The sequence below is a fragment of the Vicia villosa genome, unplaced genomic scaffold, assembly GCF_029867415.1.
Source record: "Vicia villosa cultivar HV-30 ecotype Madison, WI unplaced genomic scaffold, Vvil1.0 ctg.001316F_1_1, whole genome shotgun sequence".
NCBI lineage: Eukaryota > Viridiplantae > Streptophyta > Magnoliopsida > Fabales > Fabaceae > Vicia > Vicia villosa.
Genome location: NW_026705572.1, coordinates 362939 through 382150, shown reverse-complemented (window position 1 = coordinate 382150; position 19212 = coordinate 362939). Strand labels below are relative to the sequence as shown.

Genomic DNA, 19212 nt, shown 5'->3' with positions numbered 1-19212 from the left:
CATTGGGCTACTCTCAATGAAAAAACTAACAATTACAGGATGAAACAGTAATGAAATTGTGGATACTTTGTAAAACAAATTTGACGCAGTGAAGAAACAACACCGTTCACACTTCCTTCTGCAACTCAATCATCTTACATGCAGTGACAATATTGAACTTAGGATAAAAAAACATCACCATGTTGCTTTCCTTAGTGTGATTTTTTTGACAATGCTTAGAGATAGCAGATTACACTTGCATTGCATAAATGGTCTGTTATGTATGACTAATATTAAAAGCAGCAAACATAAAATGGAACTTCTCGACAAATTGTGGCTCCGGTTCCACGAAAATAACCTTTAAGACCATCTTGCTGCCAAGTCCCAAAAGTTAGATTTGGGGACAACTTGACATTTGGATAAACGGGCACTGAGATTTAGGCGCTCGAAGTGGAGCGTTTGAAATTGTTGAAACTCCAATAATAGGCAGAATTTTCTATGCATGCAATTGCGGTTGCGAGGGGTGGAATTCGCAAATGTTTTTGTGTAGGTTACAAACAGTTTTTCCTTAAAAGTTCAATGCGAAAACTGTTCTATCGCAAGCAAGTTTTATCGTGAAACCAAAAGATAAACATTTGAGCAGTTGGTTAGTAAGTTAGAGGGTTATAAAGTGTGCCTCTTGAAATTATGAATGTGACAAAGGTGGTCAAGCTGGTGCTGCAGCGTGAAGTCAGTAGGGATCGAGTGTCTTCGAGGTCGTTTCTTACGCACATGCAGCCATTATTACAGAAATTCTTCAATATCATTGTTGTTCTAACAAATGTCGCTGTCACGTTGATTATAAATTTGAACCAAGAGACGGCCTATTGAGAAAGTTATACGCACTTGAAGTTAGCTTCGTGAACCTAAGTCACATCGAATTGGCATGATGTTTTAAACCGAGCTCGGCAGCAAAAAGAACTCAAGCCAATTTCAAACCTACATTACATCTAAACCAATACATCACCATATATGTCTAACATTCAGGCTCGCGACCATAACATTGATTCGCCATTGCGTACCCTGATAAAACATCTGAAACATGCATCACAAAACAAATAACCCTTAACACTTTCACCAATTAACTTCTTCAAATAGTTACAAGCATCCTAACATTTACTAATTGAATCATAACTAACAGTTAACAATTTCTCTAACTGTCAAATAACAACCTAACAATTTAGACTAAAACATTTCTTTGACTAACATAACAGTTCCATGTTCAGCCCTGCACATTCATACAAATGAACTCAGCCCCTATCAGTTTCTAAGCATCCAAAACAAAATGGCATAACTTTTTTGACCCAGCCTCTAAACCAGAAAAGCCAACAGTCCCGAACCCTCTTCTACTAATCATAAACTCACTAACAACTTTCGATTTCTAAAATCTAATTGCAACTAACTTTCATTAACATCACTAACTGAATCCACCATTTCACAATCAACTGTCAACAAAATCTAACATCATATAACTAAATGACTTCCCCAATAATGCCTGAATTTTTCCTTGAATGACTTCCCCAATAATTCACACCTGAAATTAAATCATAGTTTACAGTATCATGACATAAATTTATGAAATGAACATCAAAATACTATATTTGAGCTATATATAAATACATCGTCTAATTGTTTTTACCAATTTCCTCGCATTCCTGCAAGCAATGTGTCCATTTTAAGGGCTCTACGGTCCAATCGATTGTATGGATTTTCGCAATGACTGTTGAAGTCACCAATGTTGCATACGTATAGAGTTGCTCATCATCAAAATCAAGAAAGTGTTCTTGTAAGAAAAGAAAAAATACCAATTGAATTACTTTTCGATGCAAAAAATGATCGCAAATGGAGCCAAGTTATGCAATAGATGAAAAGAATTTGACTTACTTTTAGCATGTCACATACTGCATTATGCTCTTTGATAAACAAAGCCTGCAAAAGGGAATAACCTGCCCATGTATCCATATTACTGTTATCAGCAAGATACAAAATTAGTAAAGAATCTCACATACAATTCAGCTCAAACCAATAGCAAAATCCTGAACCCAACCCTGTATTCTTACCAAACATCTCACAACTGAATAACCCGTTGCACAATTCGAAATCCCTGCACTTCGAAATGCCGACAAAAGTTGTCAAACCTGCACTACATCAGTGCATCCATCAAAACTGCATGTCATTTGGCCAAAATGAAAGAGAAAAAAATGTAATGTCAAGTTCAAACATAACAAAATCTAACAGTTTCAAACAACCATTCAGCTACCTAACATACATTCATACATATCAAACCATAAGCAGAAATTAAACAGTTATACATTCCACTTCACTTTGCTGGAAAGATTCAAGCCTGCAGCACTTAACACATATAGCCCATAGCTGTCCAAGCCAGTTAACATCACAAACTCAATCTGACCCTGCATAATCCATAAAATCAGCATCCAAAACCAAGAACAACAGAAAATCAAATGAAACTAACCCTTAGAAGGATAACTCAATCTCACCCTGCATAATCCATAAAATCAGCATGCCAATTTAACCATCATCACATGAACAGAACTGCAGCCCTGCATAAAGCTCAACCGAAACGAATAACAAACTGGTTCCCGTAGAAACCGAGCCAGTTCAGACCTGCAAAAATGCCATGAGGGTTTATCATTGATATCCAATATGCATAAAAGGAAGGACGGACAAATCATGCAGGATAAATCAATATGTTAATTTGAATTACATGTTCAGAGTCAGCTCCCTTTGACCTCCCTCTCCCTTTGTTTCCTTTAATATCGAACAATCCGTTTTCCTTCAAATCATTAATCAAAGCTGCATGATAGAAACCAAATTGCCATCAATGACTCACCCATAACACCTCAATTTCCTACTTGAAACTCAATCCAGAATTCAATCTACCATATTTACATTCAAATCAACATTCAAAATAGTTTACATTACCATTCAAGCCATACAATAAATCTGCATCAGTTCAAAATATAAGAGAGAAATTAAGAGTCTATGCACCTTCAACTTGTTATAACAGGCTGCATCACCGACTTAAACCGCCACTTTCCACAAAATTCTGCTAACCAATCCGCATAACCACCACAAAAAGTTCATGCAGAAACAAAACCAAACAGAAACCAAAAGTCGATTCAGCCAAACTAAAGAGTCTTTGTACCAAGATTCATAACACAACAATCTAACAATGAATATTATAGAACAACAAAATATTGGTAGGAACTTGAAACATACCTTATTGGAAAAGAACTTGCGTCCGAGATCTCCTGAAACCCTAATCCCATAAAAGGGTCGGATCTGGAAAAAAGTCCTGTTAAGGAGAAATGACAATGGATAAGGTTAAAAATCATCAAGTAAACAACCGCAGAGCAAAAACAACCAAAACCCTAGTTCATCATTTTCCCAATTTTACAAACCCTTCAGAAATTATCAAAAGAACATTGTTCATCAAACATCAAAAACTCAAACACATATAAATCCCAACACTCATAAAAAAAACCTAAACAATTTGTTCATCATTTTCCTTAAAATCAAAACCCTTCAAAATCGTGAAAGAGGAGGAGAGATCAAGAACAAAAACCAGAAAGACCTCACCCGTGATTCAGAATCGTTGATGTCCTTAATATTTTCCATGGACGAGCCATGCAGAGGTTGAAGATAGAAGATGGAGAGGTTGAAGATGTATGAAGATGGAAGCTGGCGCAGATTTCAAATCGCTCGTGAGTTGGAGAAAGAGGAAAAAGATTGAGGTAGATAGAAAGAGAGTAACAAAACCTAATGAAAAGACTTTGAGAAAGAGTTTGAGTATGGCAGAGGTTATAATTGTGCTTACCAAGAAACATAGCAAAATAAAATTATTATTATTATATTCAAAAAATTTGAAAAGGTTTTCTTTGGCTTGTTTTGAAATCAGACTCGGTGGTTTAGAAAAGGAGAGCAAGTAAGGTGTCCATGTGGCAGCTTGGAGAAGCAAAGGGGCAGAAATGTACTTTCCAGATCAGTTAACTTTCTTATATTGTAGATTCATGTGAAAAAAATAATCCTTATTTCCTTTATTATTATTATCTCTTTCTCTCCTTACTAAAAGTGTCTCACGCACTAACAATTCTATGGTGTTAACCTTCTTATTTTACTATTTATTTCTCTATTTTATTTAGGTGATAAACTAGTGTGTCTGTCTCGCTAAAAATTGGGACAAATAAAATAAAAGAAGCAAACACAAAATTTGGATTTGGCTCGCTAAAAAAATGGGATGAGGCTAAGCAAGGGGAATCCAACGAATCCTACTACCTTTAAAGTTTAAACCTTAAAAAATCATGCTCAACATAAATTATTTCTTTTTAAAAAACATGATAATTGCTATATATGAAAATAAGAACTTAATAAGTTATTCAATTATTCTTACTCCATACATTAAATATTCATATGTTTTGTTAAGGAACCATAAATGTATGTTAAAATGATGGAATATAGTTTAGATACAATTGATCAATCTTCTAGTTTGGTGGATTGGATTTTTGATGCGGGGAATAGGGGTTGATTTGTAAGGTTAGCACTCCAATACTTTAGTTAGTGACTAAGTGAAATATATTTTGACAAAGGGAATGAATTGATTACCTAAAATGATGCGATATGGTTGTTATATAGTATGGGCAGTTAAAATTGTCTATGTGTGATTCGACGCCTAAAGTAGGTTTTCTTTCAATTAGATCCAACAGTGAGAAATGTGATGGAGGGCATGATCGCGTGTCCTCGACAAGGATGAGAGTCCATCTGTTTTGTGTGCATTCTTCTTTGACATTTTTTATTGGGCCTTCTTCATTTACTTTATAGGCAGCCCAGAACAAATAACGCTAAGTCCTAGTTTCTACGTCGTTGAACGAGGTCTTTGCCAGGTAGATCTTCGGTTCAGCCTATAGTAAAATAAAATAGACGAGCTTGATAAGATCACGATGTCTTTGGGAATGGATGCATTAAATATCTCCTTTGTGATTAGTAACGCTTCCCACACACATCTAAACATATGCCCTTATGTCTTGTAATATTGATTCCTTTTAGTACTATGGTATGTGAATATTATTTAAAATTGTGCGATGAGATCTCAACCGTTGGTGGTGAGGTCTGTGCTTCCCAATGTTGAGGATCGCACGTTTCATCTTCCTTGAGGGATATATATAAGGAGTTCTCGGGTTATCATGTTCACATTTTCGCCACTTTTGAATCTTTAAGAGTTACTCTCCATGTCTACAATATCCTTTATCTTCCCCGATCTCTTTCCATCGGCCATTAATTGCAACATATTTGCACCTTATCTTATAGAAGAGTATGAATATCCTTTATCTTCCCCGGTATCTTTAAACTATGTACATGATGATGTTCATGTTTTTTTTCTCCAATTTTTAGTCTCGTGATATGTATATGATGGTATTTATGTTTTTTTCTTTAGATTTTAGTCTTATGTTATGTCTATGATGATGTGCATCAGTAAGATTATATATAATGGCTAGTTTGAATAACAACTAGTTTAACTAACGACTAGTTTGAATAACAACTAGTTTGACTAACGGCTAGTTTGACTAACGGCTAGTTTGATTAACGACTAATTTGAATAACGGCTAGTTTGAATAACAACTAATTTGACTAACAACTAATTTGAATAACGACTATTTTGAATAACAACATAATATTTATTATAAATTAAAGCAGTACTAGTGATCATTTCTCATAGGGGTTGATACATAACGATTAATACATAATAGTTACTTTTCTACTTAACTAATATCCATATTTTTATTTCAGCTTTTTACAATGTTTTTCATGAATATCACATTGACGATCATTCATCGTAAAAATGTCTTTCATGATGAGTTTCATTGCTTTAAACTCCATCTCCTCCTCCTTACATTGAGCTAGTCTTTCCACTATTGCTACCCTTTTATTCCATGTATCTTTCACAACATTAGAATGAGATTCAGATGCATTTGCATTTTAAGGGTCATTACGAATAATCGTTCGCCACAAGACTGTCCCATGCCATAAAGAGGGCAGGTAGTCTAAGGGAAGGATATAATAGTCATTTAACCTTTAGGCAACAGGCGAGGATACCTTAGCAATTGGGACAATCATCACATTTTACCGAGGCAGCTTTGAAGGAGTTTCAATAACTTTAAGGCAACATTTGCTTTAGGTATCCTCGGAGTCGAGGGACTTGACTATTTAGTATACTTAGAGGCAACAAGGCAACAGTAATAAGGCAACAAGGGAGGTTACCCTAAAGGTGCGTGTGTGGCACAATCAAGTGGTTAATTCAGATATTTTTATCTTGTAAAAATTAGTGATTCTATGTTAATTTGCAGGCTTGCACTCCCTAAGATTACTAACCATAGCAGAAAAATAAAACAGTTTAATGGTCCTACGCTATTACAATAAACAGTTGTGGGCAGAAAAATAAAGGCGGAAATATAAATCTAAATTATTACAATAAACACCTGCAGGGAAAATAGAGGCAAAATATAGAAGGAATACAATGATATTGCAAGAATTAAACAGGAAAGGAAATGACATAAGGCAAACCCAAATGGGGCAAATACAAAATTATGACTAAAAGACGAGGCAAGGCAAAAAGGCAAATAGCACACATAAATAAATAAATAAAAGCAAATACCAATCGTTAGTTGGTCCAGTGGTGATTGGCGCTGGACTTGGTAGGGAGAACCACGGTTCAATCCCCCGCAACTGCGATCGGGAGGGGGCTTGACCCACTTGATGCCAGAGCTGATCCCCCGAACCGGACTATACCGGTGGTGATAAACCAAAAAAATAAATAAATAAATTTAAACCAAAAAAATAAATAAATAAATTTGATTACAAAAGGCAAACCTATACCCACTGTTAATGAGCAACACCTACCAATAATAAACCAATAATTAAAAAAATGAATTAAAGAAAAACCAGGATTTGATCTGATATGGTGTGGCTGGAGGTCCATTAATAATGAAGATAATTATAATAATGATTATAATAATAATAATAATAATAATAATAATAATAATAATAATAATAATAATAATAATAATAATAATAACACAAGAAAAGAATTGGGGTTTAGAAAATTAAATTATGGACAAAATTACAGATAACTTGATTTGCCCAAATACCAAAAGGTTTTTTTGCCAAATACAAATAACCTTGATTTGGCCAAAAGCCAAAAGGCTTTTGGCCAAATATGAATAACCTCCTTGAGGTCAAGGGATAAAGCTCCTTCCAGTTGGCCAATCCATAGGAAACTTGTTCAAAAACCATGCAATGTTACGGTTATGAAAACAAATGGAAAAATAAAAAAGTGATCAAAATAAAATCAAAAAAATATAAAAACCTGATCATAAATCAAATAAAATAAGAAAACGAAGCTATAAATTTTTTGAGAATTTTTTGAAAATATGAAAATAGAAATTAAATCAAATAAAATAGAAAAACGAGGAATTTGCGATTTTGAGAATTCGGCTAATAGGCTAGAAAATTTATCACTCTGCTGCAACCGGAATTGAAACCCTGAAGGAGAAGTAGGAGAACATATTTTTTGTATTTGTGAGAAGAGAGAGAGAGAGAGAGAGAGAGAGAGAGAGAGAGAGAGAGAGAGAGAGAGAGAGAGAGAGAGAGAGAGAGAGAGAGAGAGAGAATAAGGGTTAGAATTGTTTGTTTTTAATGTACAAAAAGTATTAGTATTTATAAGAAAAATATTAGGTTAAAAAACAATGGGCTTGGACTCTAAAAAAGATTTAATTAGTAATAAAAGTAAAATTCTAATAACTTTTAATTATAATACTAAATAATAATAATAGCTAACTAACTATAATATAATTAGAAATAAAAATATAAAACTAATAATAACTGAATTAAAACTATAATAATAATAATAATAAAACATCTATCTGATATAATATTTCTAAATCTTTAATATAATACTAATAACTAATAAAAAAAGTAACTTCTAAAAACAATATATGTATTTTTTTGTAATTTTTTAATATATTTTATTAAAAGGAGTATAAAAATTAAGATTTAAAGAAAAAAGATGTTTTAAACTTCCTAATATAAAAGAAGAAAATTATAACTAAAGAAGTTAAAAAAATAATAAAAAATGGAAAAAAAGTTAGAAAATAAAATAAAGGTTAGAAGTGAGATTCGAATCCGGGACCTTTCGGTCGTGCGTCTTTTGCCCTCAAATTCTTACCGATTGCGCTACGTCAATTATTTGAAATAAAATGACATAGACAATTATAAGAGAGCAAATTTTGGGGTATGACACATACAATGGAGAAGAATATGATTCACACGATAAATTTGATAAATTGCTTGGATTAAAAGGTCTACGGTCCTTTCTTTCCTTGTCATTGCCATATTCATTTAAAAAATTGCCTTCTGAAACAAGCAAGCTTTACAATTTGCAGACGGTTGTTGTTGGCAAACAGTATGAAACTCATTGAATTACCAAAAGACATATGGAAATTGGTGAAACTACGCCACCTCGACATTACAAACACCCCATTGAAGAAAATGCATGTTCAACTGTCTAGACTAGAGAATTTACAGACCTTGTCGGACTTTATTGTCAGTGTTAAAGAAATTGACAATTTGGTCTAAGGTTGTCTTAAATTGCTCCTTCAAACTCATAAATACAAAGTATTGTATTGGAACAGCTGCGCTCGTCGACATATTTGAAGGGTCTGATCATCGTCAGATATGGTAGATACAAATTACCAAATTGATTGTGAGATTCTTTATATGAAATCTCGGTGGGATTGAGCATCTCAAAGTTTAAAAATTGTTCATGGACGCCATTACTCAGACAACTAGGTAATTTAAAAAAAAAATCTTTATTAGTAAGATGCAATTTGTAAAGAGTGTTGGTGTTGTGTTCTATGGAAGTGGTTCTTCTTCATTTCAACCATTTTCCTCTTTAGAGAATCTATGCTTTGAAAATATGCCAGATTAGGAGGGAATGGAATTTGAAAATATGCCAGAGTGGGAGGAATGGAAGTTGGTGGGAGGTTCATCTATGGAGTTTCTCAGTCTTTTGAAGAGATGTACTTCCAAATCAATGATAACTGTCGGCCTTCCAAATTTGCAATTGTTTCCCATGGATGATTTGCCTATCAGTTTACAGAAAATGTCGATTGGCAATGTTGGAGGGATTTTGTGGAATAGAACTTGGGAACATCTCACTTCTATTTCAAATCTGAATATTTTGGGTGATGATATTGTGAAGCCCCCTAATGGAAACGAAAGTTCCATTTCTTCCCACTAATCTGGTTAGCTTACTGATCTTTAAGCTTAAAGATATAGAATGCTTGTATGGGAAGTGGCTTCAAGATTTCACCTCCCTCTATACAATTACGATTTCTGACTCACCCAAGCTCAAGTCGTGGCTAAAAGAGATGGAAGCAAAATTGTGTAGGAAGCATGGGAAAGAATGGCGTAAGATTTCTCACATTCTCTTCATATTTATAAACAGAAAAATCATTGAGTGAGTACTACATCAAGGTGTGTCACCAAAATACTTCTTTCTTGATAGAGTGGTGGGTGTGATAAAAACATACGTATGATGTTTGGATATGTATCATCATGAAATCAAGTTAAATATGCACTGGAATGCGAGAACTCAAGTCTAATCTCAAAACCAAACAGGAACTAAGTCTAAGTGAAATGTTATTCTTTGGATACATTTATAATTGCAATACATTTCAGGTATGACCCATTATCCTATGTAGAAAAGATGAAGCTATCTACCAAAAAATTATACTTCATCTGGTCCTATTTATAAGAAAAAATTCATTTTTCAAATACATTAAATAACTGATATATTTGGACCTAAAAAGTAAATTTCTTACTATAAATAAGACCAGAGGTAATATAGCTTTTGCCTCAATTTTAATCATGGGAACTATGTAGTTCATAGATTCAAGATGTTAAAAACCAAAAAGAACCAATGATTATTTGTTCTCCATAAATTGATTAATTAGTAAGTATCATGTTATATAGAATGTGGGTTCTAAGATCATGGAGATTCTAAGAGCAAATTGCAAAGCTAGAAACAAACTAATTGTATATGTTTTTTCAATCTGTTTTGCATTATCTCTTTCTTTTTCTGTTCTCTACCATTTACAAATAATCTCCTATTATGAACTTGGACTAATATGAGCTCACAAATAAACAGGATTGCAAGAAAATGTTTGTATCCCCCTATGAGACATTTAAATAAATAAAGCACTCTCCAAGGCTACATAGCAGTGAATATTTTTAAGAAGATATATCTTGGTTTTCTACATACCATGTGTCTTTTAAATTCATGTGCATTAATTTATTAGTTAAAATCTGTTAGATTACACACATAAACACAAAATCTTGTTAATTGAATTACCTCTTTTGTTTTTTCTGATGTGTCTTAACAAATACAACTGTTGGGCACAGTCATGGAGAAATATGGTGGAATTGCAAAACTACGCGTGAATCAACTGGACCTCACAAACCAAGAAGATAATAGAAAAATCTATGTATATGTTGGAATATTTGGAATGATGATAATTTGGAGGAGGAGTTGGAATGATTTATTAACATTAAATGAGCAATAAATGAGCACAAGTAAGAACTAATATGGAGATGAATTTTGAAAAGATTCATTTTAAGTCCCACATTGGAGGGAACACAAATATTAGTAGTGTATATATATTCCAACTTGGACAATTGTTGTTGGGCTCAAGGGCACCTACAATTTTGTAAAGGAGTAAGGACACAACAATGTGCCAAGGAGACACACACGCGCGTGCTCCGCTGTCCGTCCGGCTCGGCTCGGTTCGGTTCTATTCGATCTACATGAATTAATTTTTTGGAACCCGAATTAGTGGAAATTAATTATCATTGATTAATTAATTAATTCGGTGAAAAATTAAATACTATTAATTACGAATTGGTGACGTGTCCTAAGACCAAGTCTTAACCTAAATTTTGACTAGGTTTGCTTGCCCTCCAAGAGTCATTCGTGACTTGCTGACCGCGAAACATCTTAAAGAAAGCGTACCGATTCGCAACTCAGCCGATAATTTCCTCTGGGGCATTATTTTCTAAAACCGAAAAACAATAATTTTAAGATGTTTTCTGTAACTGCCATGTCGACTGAGGAAACTATCGGTAATAGTGCGGCCGCTTTTGTAAATGACAAACCATTCAAGTTTGAGGGATCTAATTTCAAATGTTGGCAATCAAAGATGAAGTTTTTCTTAACTCTGAAAAAGGTTGCCCACGTTCTGACTGAGGATATCCCTGTTGTTCCTTCTAGATCAATCAAATAACTAATGGTAAGTCAACTGCTGAATCAGGCAGAACCTCCAAAAAGGATGGAGTTTCCAAAACGTCTGATGTAGACTCTGCTGCAAAAGAAAAAACCGCAGCAGATAACTTACAGCTCCGAAAAGAACTTGCCATATGGCAAGAAAATGATTACCTATGCAAACATCATATTCTGAACAATCTTGCTGATGACCTGTATGATTACTACAGTAATAACAAGACTGCTAAACAGGTTTGGGAAGCTCTCCAAAAGAAGTATGACACTAAAGAAGCTGGTGCAAAAAAATATGATATGAGCCGCTACTTGAACTACAAGATGGTGGATGAAAAGTCTGTGGAAGCACAAAGCCACGAGCTTCAAAAAATTGCTCATGAAATCACTACTGAAGGTATGCCCCTCAATGAACAATTTTAAATTGCTGTAATCATTGACAAACTGCCCCCGATTGGAAAGATTTCAAAAATGTGCTTCACCACAAAACAAAAGAATTTTCAATCGAGAGTCTGATTACCCGCCTCCGAATTAAAGAGGAAGCTCGGAGACAAGATCATAAAGATGAAGTCTTAGTTATTTCTAACAACAAAAAGAGATTCGGTGCGGTTCTGAAGCCTACTGGCAAACCATTAAAGAATCAGAACCGCAATGCTGTGAACTGAATTAATAATGGGAATCCCTCTAGGGGCCCCATCTGCTCCATTTGCTAGGCAGCAACCACCACCTCAGAGAAATGACGCTCCGCTTTTCACTTGCTATAATTATGGGAAATCGGGTCATATGGCAAAAAAATGTAAGAGCAGGCCTAAACCTATTGCTGGCTCAAATGCTCAGATTAACATGACTGATGAGCCATTTGTTGCTATGATCACTAAAATCAACACGGTTGGTGGAAGTGATGGTTGGTGGATAGACACTGGTGCCTCTCGCCATGTCTCCTATGATCGTGCTATGTTCAAGACTAGGGGTGGCAAAATGGGTGGTGGCCCGTTGGGTCGGCCCACGCACCCGCCTAAAAATGGCAGGTTGGGTTGGAATTTTGGGCCCACCGCCCACCAAAGTTCGCCCCTCTAAAACCCGATGTTCGCCTAAGCTCGCCCCGCTAAAGCCCGCCGCCCGCATCACCTATTTGTTAAGCTCGTTTCACCTTAAGTCTGTCATTTTTTAGTTAATTCTAGTAATTCAAATTCTTGATGATTTTATTTTATGCATTTATTTGTAAATATATGCAATATTTGTTTAGGTAAATTTTATTTAAAAGATGTTTTATAAAAAATTGTTATAAAAAATAAGTGAAAAATTTAATTGAAAGGTAAAAAAAAAGACTATTAATCTATTAAAAAAATGAAAGAAAAATAAATTAAAAAATAGGCGGGCAAGCCCGCCAACCTCCAACCCGCCACCTTGGCGAAGCAGGCATAATTTTTATGCCCATTTTACTTGGCGGGCTTGCCCGCCCCGCTCGCTTTTTGCGGGCATTAGGCGGGGAGAGCGCGGGGCGGGGCGGGCGGCCCATTTTGCCACCCTTATTCAAGACATACACTATTGCTGAAGATAAGAAAGTGCTGTTGGAAGATGCTCACACCACTAATGTTGTTGGAATTTGAGATGTTGAGCTGAAATTCAACTCAGGAAAGACTTTGATCTTGAAGGACGTCATGCACGTTCCTGAAATTAGGAAGAAACTTGTTTCTGGTTTTCTTTTAAATAAGGCAGGGTTTAGTCAAACTATAGGGGCAGATTTGTACACCATCACTAAGAATGGTATTTTTGTTGGGAAAGGGTACGCCGTTGATTGCATGTTTAATTTGAATGTTGATTTTAATAAAGTTTCTCCTTTCGTTCACTCTTTGTGTGATTTTAATATCTGGCATGCTAGACTTTGTCACGTTAATAAGCGAGTCATTTCTAATGCAAGTGACTTAGGCTTAATTCCTAAATTAAATGTGAATGATTCAAATAAATGTGAATATTGTATTCAAGCCAAAATAAATAAGACTTCGCATAAATCAATTATTAAAGAATCTAATCCCCTAGATCTTATACATTCTGATATATGTGAATTAGATGGAACTTTTACTAGAAATAGTAAACGTTATTTTATCACTTTTATTGACGATTGCTCTGATTGTACTTATGTATACTTAATGAAAAATAAAAGTGAAGCGCTTGATATGTTTAAGATGTATGTGACTGAAATTGAGAATCAATTTAGTAAGAAGATTAAGAGACTTCGTAGTGACAGGGGAACTGAATACGATTCTGGGCTATTCAATGAATTTTATACTAAACATGGAATTGTAGATGAAACGACTGCTCTATATTCTCCTAAAATGAATAATAAAGCAGAAAGAAAGAATAGAACTTTTACTGATCTTGTTGTTGTAATTATGATGAATTCAGGTGCTGCACCTCACTGGTGGGGGGAAATTTTATTGACTGTTTGCTATGTCCTAAATAGAATACCCAAGTCAAAAATTAAGATCTCACCTTATGAGATATTAAAGAAAAGACAACCAAAATTGTCTTATTTGAGAACTTGGGGATGTCTGGCTTATGTCAGAATTCTGGATCCGAAACGAGTTAAACTCGCTAAGCATACAAATGTGTTTTCATTGGGTATGCAGCAAACAGTAAGGCATATAGGTTTTATGAACTAAATGAAAAAGTGATCATAGAATCAACTGATGTTGATTTCTATGAAGACAAATTTCCCTTCAAATCGAGAAATAGTGGGGGCACTCAATCGAGTCACATTCCTGTGATAAGAAGCACAGAAAGCAACAACAATGTAGAAACAGAACTTCGACGAAGTAAAAGAGTAAGAGTCTCTAAAGACTATGGGCTTGACTATGCGGCTTATAATGTAGAAGAAGATCCAATAAATCTTCAAGAAGCTTTGTCATCTCTAGATGCCGACTTATGGAAAGAAGCTATTAATGATGAGATAGATTCTCTGGAGTCTAACAAGACCTGGAACTTAGTAGACTTGCCTCCTGGATGCAAACCAATCGGTTGTAAATGGGTTTTGAAAAAGAAACTAAAACCTGATGGAACTATTGATAAATACAAGGCTCGTCTTGTAGCCAAGGGTTTTAGACAAAGAGAAAATGTAGATTTCTTCGACACCTACTCTCTAGTCACTAGAATTACATCCATTAGGGTACTTATCTCAATTGCTGCTATTTATAATTTGATAGTACACCAAATGGATGTAAAAACAACTTTCTTAAACGGTGACTTAGAAGAAGCAATCTATATCGAACAACCAGAAGGTTTTGTGATCCATGGTCAAGAAAATAAGGTCTGTAAGTTAGATAAGTCCTTGTATGGATTAAAATAAGCTCCTAAACTATGGAATGAAAAGTTTGATAACTTAATGATATCGAATGGGTACAAAGTGAATGAAAGTGACAAATGCGTTTATTACAAATATGAGAATCGCATTTGCATTATCCTATGTCTATACGTAGACGATCTACTCATATTTTGATCAAACATTCGCGCCGTTAATGCTATGAAATCATTGTTGGGAAACAACTTTGATATGAAATACCTCGGAGAAGAGAGTGTGATTCTTGGCATCAAGATCACAAAATCTGAACGAGGAATTTCTTTGGAACAATCACATTACGTGGAAAAGATCTTAAAGAAATATAATTATTTTGAATGTAAACCATCGAGCACACCATACGATCCAAGCATGAAACTGTTTAAGAACACTAGTGAAAGTGTCAGACAGGGAGAATATGCAAGCATCATTGGCAGTCTTAGGTATTCCACTGATTGTACTAGACCGGACATTGCATATGTCGTAGGAGTGTTGTGTAGGTTTACGAGTAGACCGAGTAATGAGCATTGGCGATCTATTGAGCGATTCATGCGGTACCTTAAAAAGACAATGAACCTCGATATACATTATTAGAGATTTCCTGCAGTACTTGAAGGATACAGTGATGCATATTGGAATACCTTATCAAATGATTCCAAAGCTACTAGTGGCTGTGTATTTAACATAGCCGGAGGAGCTGTATCTTGGAAATCAAAGAAACAGACTATCTTGGCTCAGTCCACGATGGAGTCTGAAATGATAGCATTAGCAAATGCTAGTGAAGAAGCAAGTTCGTTAAGATGCTTTCTAGCTGAGATTCCTTTGTGGGAAAAACCTATGTCAGTTGTGTTGATCCATTGTGATAGTACCGCGACTATTGCAAAAATAGAGAGCCGTTATTATAATGGTAAAAGACGTCAAATTAGAAGAAAGCACAACACTGTTAGAGACTGTATCTCTAAAGGAGCTATAAGAGTGGATCATGTACGCACTAATGAAAATTTAGCAGATCCTTTGACAAAAGGATTAGCTAGAGAGAAAGTCTATAATACATCATATAAGATGGGACTACTGCCTATAGGAATGAGTTACTCATGATGGTAACCCGACCTAAATGACTGGAGATCCCAAGAAATAGGTTCAATGGGTAATAACAAGTTGTGAGTGATATGAGACAATCATGCTAAAATAAATAAAAGAAGCATGAATCCTGAAGTGATAAGAGGATGAGATAATAGAAACTCTTAATGAGATCTATACTCTATATGAAGGGGTACCTAGGCTACAGAAATACTCTTGAAAGACTCACCTATGTGATTGTAGAATTGAGGTCGGTTCCTATGGAATTTTGAGGCAGAATTCCTAGAGCCTTCACTAAACTGGGATACACGTGCAGGGCCATTAAGAGCACGGGCTATTAAGAATACACCTTAATAAAAGGTTGTGTGCGGGTCTAAAGTCTGAGATAGAGTTCAAGACAATAGTGTCACTCTTGTTGAATCAGAATCCTACTTGCTACGCAAAGGTTCAAGTCATATACACCTTTTCTTATGCACAATCTTAGAAACGTTTAACTTACTTCTAAAAATCACCTTTTAAATTCAAGTGGGGGATTGTTGGAATACTTGGATTGATGATAATTTGGAGGAGGAGTTGGAATGATTTACTGACATTAAATGAGTAATAAATGAGCACAAGTAAGAACTAATATGGAGATGAATTTGAAAAGATTCATTTTAAGTCCCACATTGGAGGGAACACAAATATTAGTAGTGTATATATATATTCCAACTTGGATAATTGTTGTTGGGCCCAAGGGCACCTACAATTTTGTAAAGGAGTGAGGACACACTAATGTGCCAAAAAGACACACATGCGCACGTGCGCCGCCGTCGTCCGTCCGGCCGGCTTGGTCAACATGAATTAATTTTTTGGAACCCGAATTAATGGAAATTAATTATCATTGATTAATTAATTAATTCGGTGAAAAATTAAATACTATTATTTAATAGTAGGAAATTAATTAATATTTAATATTAATTAATTAATTACGAATTGGTGACGTGTCCTAAGACCAAGTCTTAACCTAAATTTTAACTAGGTTTGCTTGCCCTCCAAGAGTCATTCGTGACTTGCTGACCAAGTGAGTAACGGCTACCTTGTTTGGGCCAGTGCCGCTCTCCCACTATATTTTGGCCCACGATTTGGTCCACTCAGTTGGATCTTTCTTTGCCTATAAATATATTGTCTTCATTCATTTTTTCGGCACTCCAGAATTCATATTCGAATTCTCTCGTCTCTCCCTTGTTCTACTTCATCTTACAAAAATATTCTTTTCTGTTTTCGACTGGATTTATTCCAGATACTATGACTGGTTCTTAAACCATCTTTTAAGGTGTATCACTTAGACCGATTCATCACACGTGCAAGTGTAAATCGTATTTCTTGAAACGAGCTATTTTATCATGGATGCGTCGTGGGTATTTAAGAGCTGCTTTGCATAAATCTGACAGTAGTGTGAAACGTCTTAAAGAAAGCGTACCGATCCGCGACTCAGCTGATAATTTCCTCTGTGACATTATTTTCTAAATCTGAAAAACAACAGTATATATGGTAATGATTTAGTTGCAGGTTTGACATTGTTATATCGCCAAAGAAACATTTAACCAAATGATGCTTCATGGTTGAGTATTTGTTAATAATATATGAACTTCCATTTATGGTGAACATATTAATCTTAGTGTTTTTGAATGCCAAGATCTTTTTCTGGTTAATTTTATAAATGCAAAAACAATGTGTAGTTTCTTAGTATAGAAGACATGTTTTCAGCCGAGTTTCTGAATGCCAAGATTATTTTCTGGTTAATTATTGAATAGTTTGCTTGAGTTCTCAGCTGATCTGTTAAATTGTAACTTGTAAAATATAAGTTTGATTAATACAACGGCACTACAGCCGTAAAACATAAGTGGCTGAAAATATGGATGAAGAAATGGCAAAGGTGTGTTTATCAATGCATTTATCTTGTGAATACTGATAAGCTTAATCCGTCCATGGTCATATGGTATATGGTATGTCTTCCAAGAACTTATAAATTCTCACAAGAAGGGAAGTTGTTCATAATATATGGTTAATTGGTAAAAAAAATTAGAAATTGGAAACCTTTCTTCTTAAGCTGAAATGGAAACTTTGTCTACTTAGTGCTTACTACATTCCTTTTATAGTCTTACCTTTTTTTTTTAAACAAGTATGGGTTTTTAAATGTAAAATTAGTTAAATAAGAGTTTTTTTTTACTAAAAATAACGATATTCATTCATTCAAATTAATAGAGTACATCGTTGTAATATAAATTCAAAATCTTGTCAAAAATAAAAAGGATAAATCTGCGAACAAACTCACAATATTCATGTTAATAGCATTAAACGACAAATTGCCTAAACCGACGAATATGATATGTATTGAAATGTCCGAAATATTCATGTTTTCAGATCTGTAGCGTTAATGACACCAAAGTCATAGATTGTGTATGCATTAAACTGAAACCTGAAATAAATGAACACCGCACAAAGACATAAAAACAAAATACACCACACAAACACGAGAAATCAAAATAGATCAAAATCGATTCTAAATCACCCCCTCATGAAGAAGAAGAAAAGTGACGACTGATTGTAAATAAGATACACCCTCCGCACACATTTATAAACAAATTTACTTTATTTTGGTTCATTTAACTGTTAATATATCTAGTCCATTTATGAATTAGATACATTGACAGCCAAATGAACCAAAAAAGATAAATTTACTTATAAACGTGTCTATAAGACCATTTACAATGGTTTCAACACTCAACACCCACTTTTTCAACTCCCAACACTCTACATCATTTTCTCTCTCTTCCACCTAATAACTCAACACTCATTCAACTTTTACCTTCTTCAATGGTTTTTCACTCAACACCCTACCCCACCACTTTTTATTTTCATATTCTTATTTAAATTTTATTTTTATAATTACATAAAATTACAATTATCGATTAAAATTAAATTAAAATAATAAATACTTAACAATTTATTTTTTAATTTTTTTAATAAAAACAAAATTTATTTAAATAATTGGATACGATACAAATCATATTAAATTAAATTAAAATACAACACACAAGTAACGTAAACACTAATAGAAAGATAATAATAAGATTAAGATAGTGAAAAACTTGGTTTTTTTTCTGTGTCCAAATCAAATGAACCAAGTCTCTATTTATAGAGAAAAAAATCATGAATTTTGGTAAAAAATAAAAAATAAAAAAAATAAATTTGCAACGAAATAATTGAGTTCAAAGTATTAAATGGATAAAAATCTGGCCAGCCAATCAAAAGCTGCCACATGCCCCCTGCGTCAGCCTCAATTGTGTTGAGTTTTCTCAACACCTCTCTCTTCCACCTCACACTCAACACTACTCTAAACACCCATTGGAAGAGATTTTGCATGTTGAGTTCAACTAAACACACCCATTAC

At 34.4% G+C, this 19212-nt stretch overlaps 2 long non-coding RNA genes across 2 annotated transcripts; both read right to left on the bottom strand.

The window, feature by feature from the left end:
- Positions 1 to 1197: 1197 nt before the first annotated feature.
- LOC131634581 (uncharacterized) lies at positions 1198 to 1987 on the bottom strand. Its single transcript, XR_009293581.1, has 3 exons — positions 1903 to 1987; positions 1658 to 1801; positions 1198 to 1552 (listed from the first exon to the last, which is right to left on the bottom strand). It is a non-coding gene; the product is annotated as an uncharacterized LOC131634581 (long non-coding RNA).
- Positions 1988 to 2315: 328 nt separating this feature from the next.
- Positions 2316 to 3135, bottom strand: LOC131634572 (uncharacterized). Its single transcript, XR_009293570.1, has 4 exons — positions 3028 to 3135; positions 2744 to 2832; positions 2517 to 2643; positions 2316 to 2429 (listed from the first exon to the last, which is right to left on the bottom strand). It is a non-coding gene; the product is annotated as an uncharacterized LOC131634572 (long non-coding RNA).
- Between the last annotated feature and the right edge of the window lie 16077 nt (positions 3136 to 19212).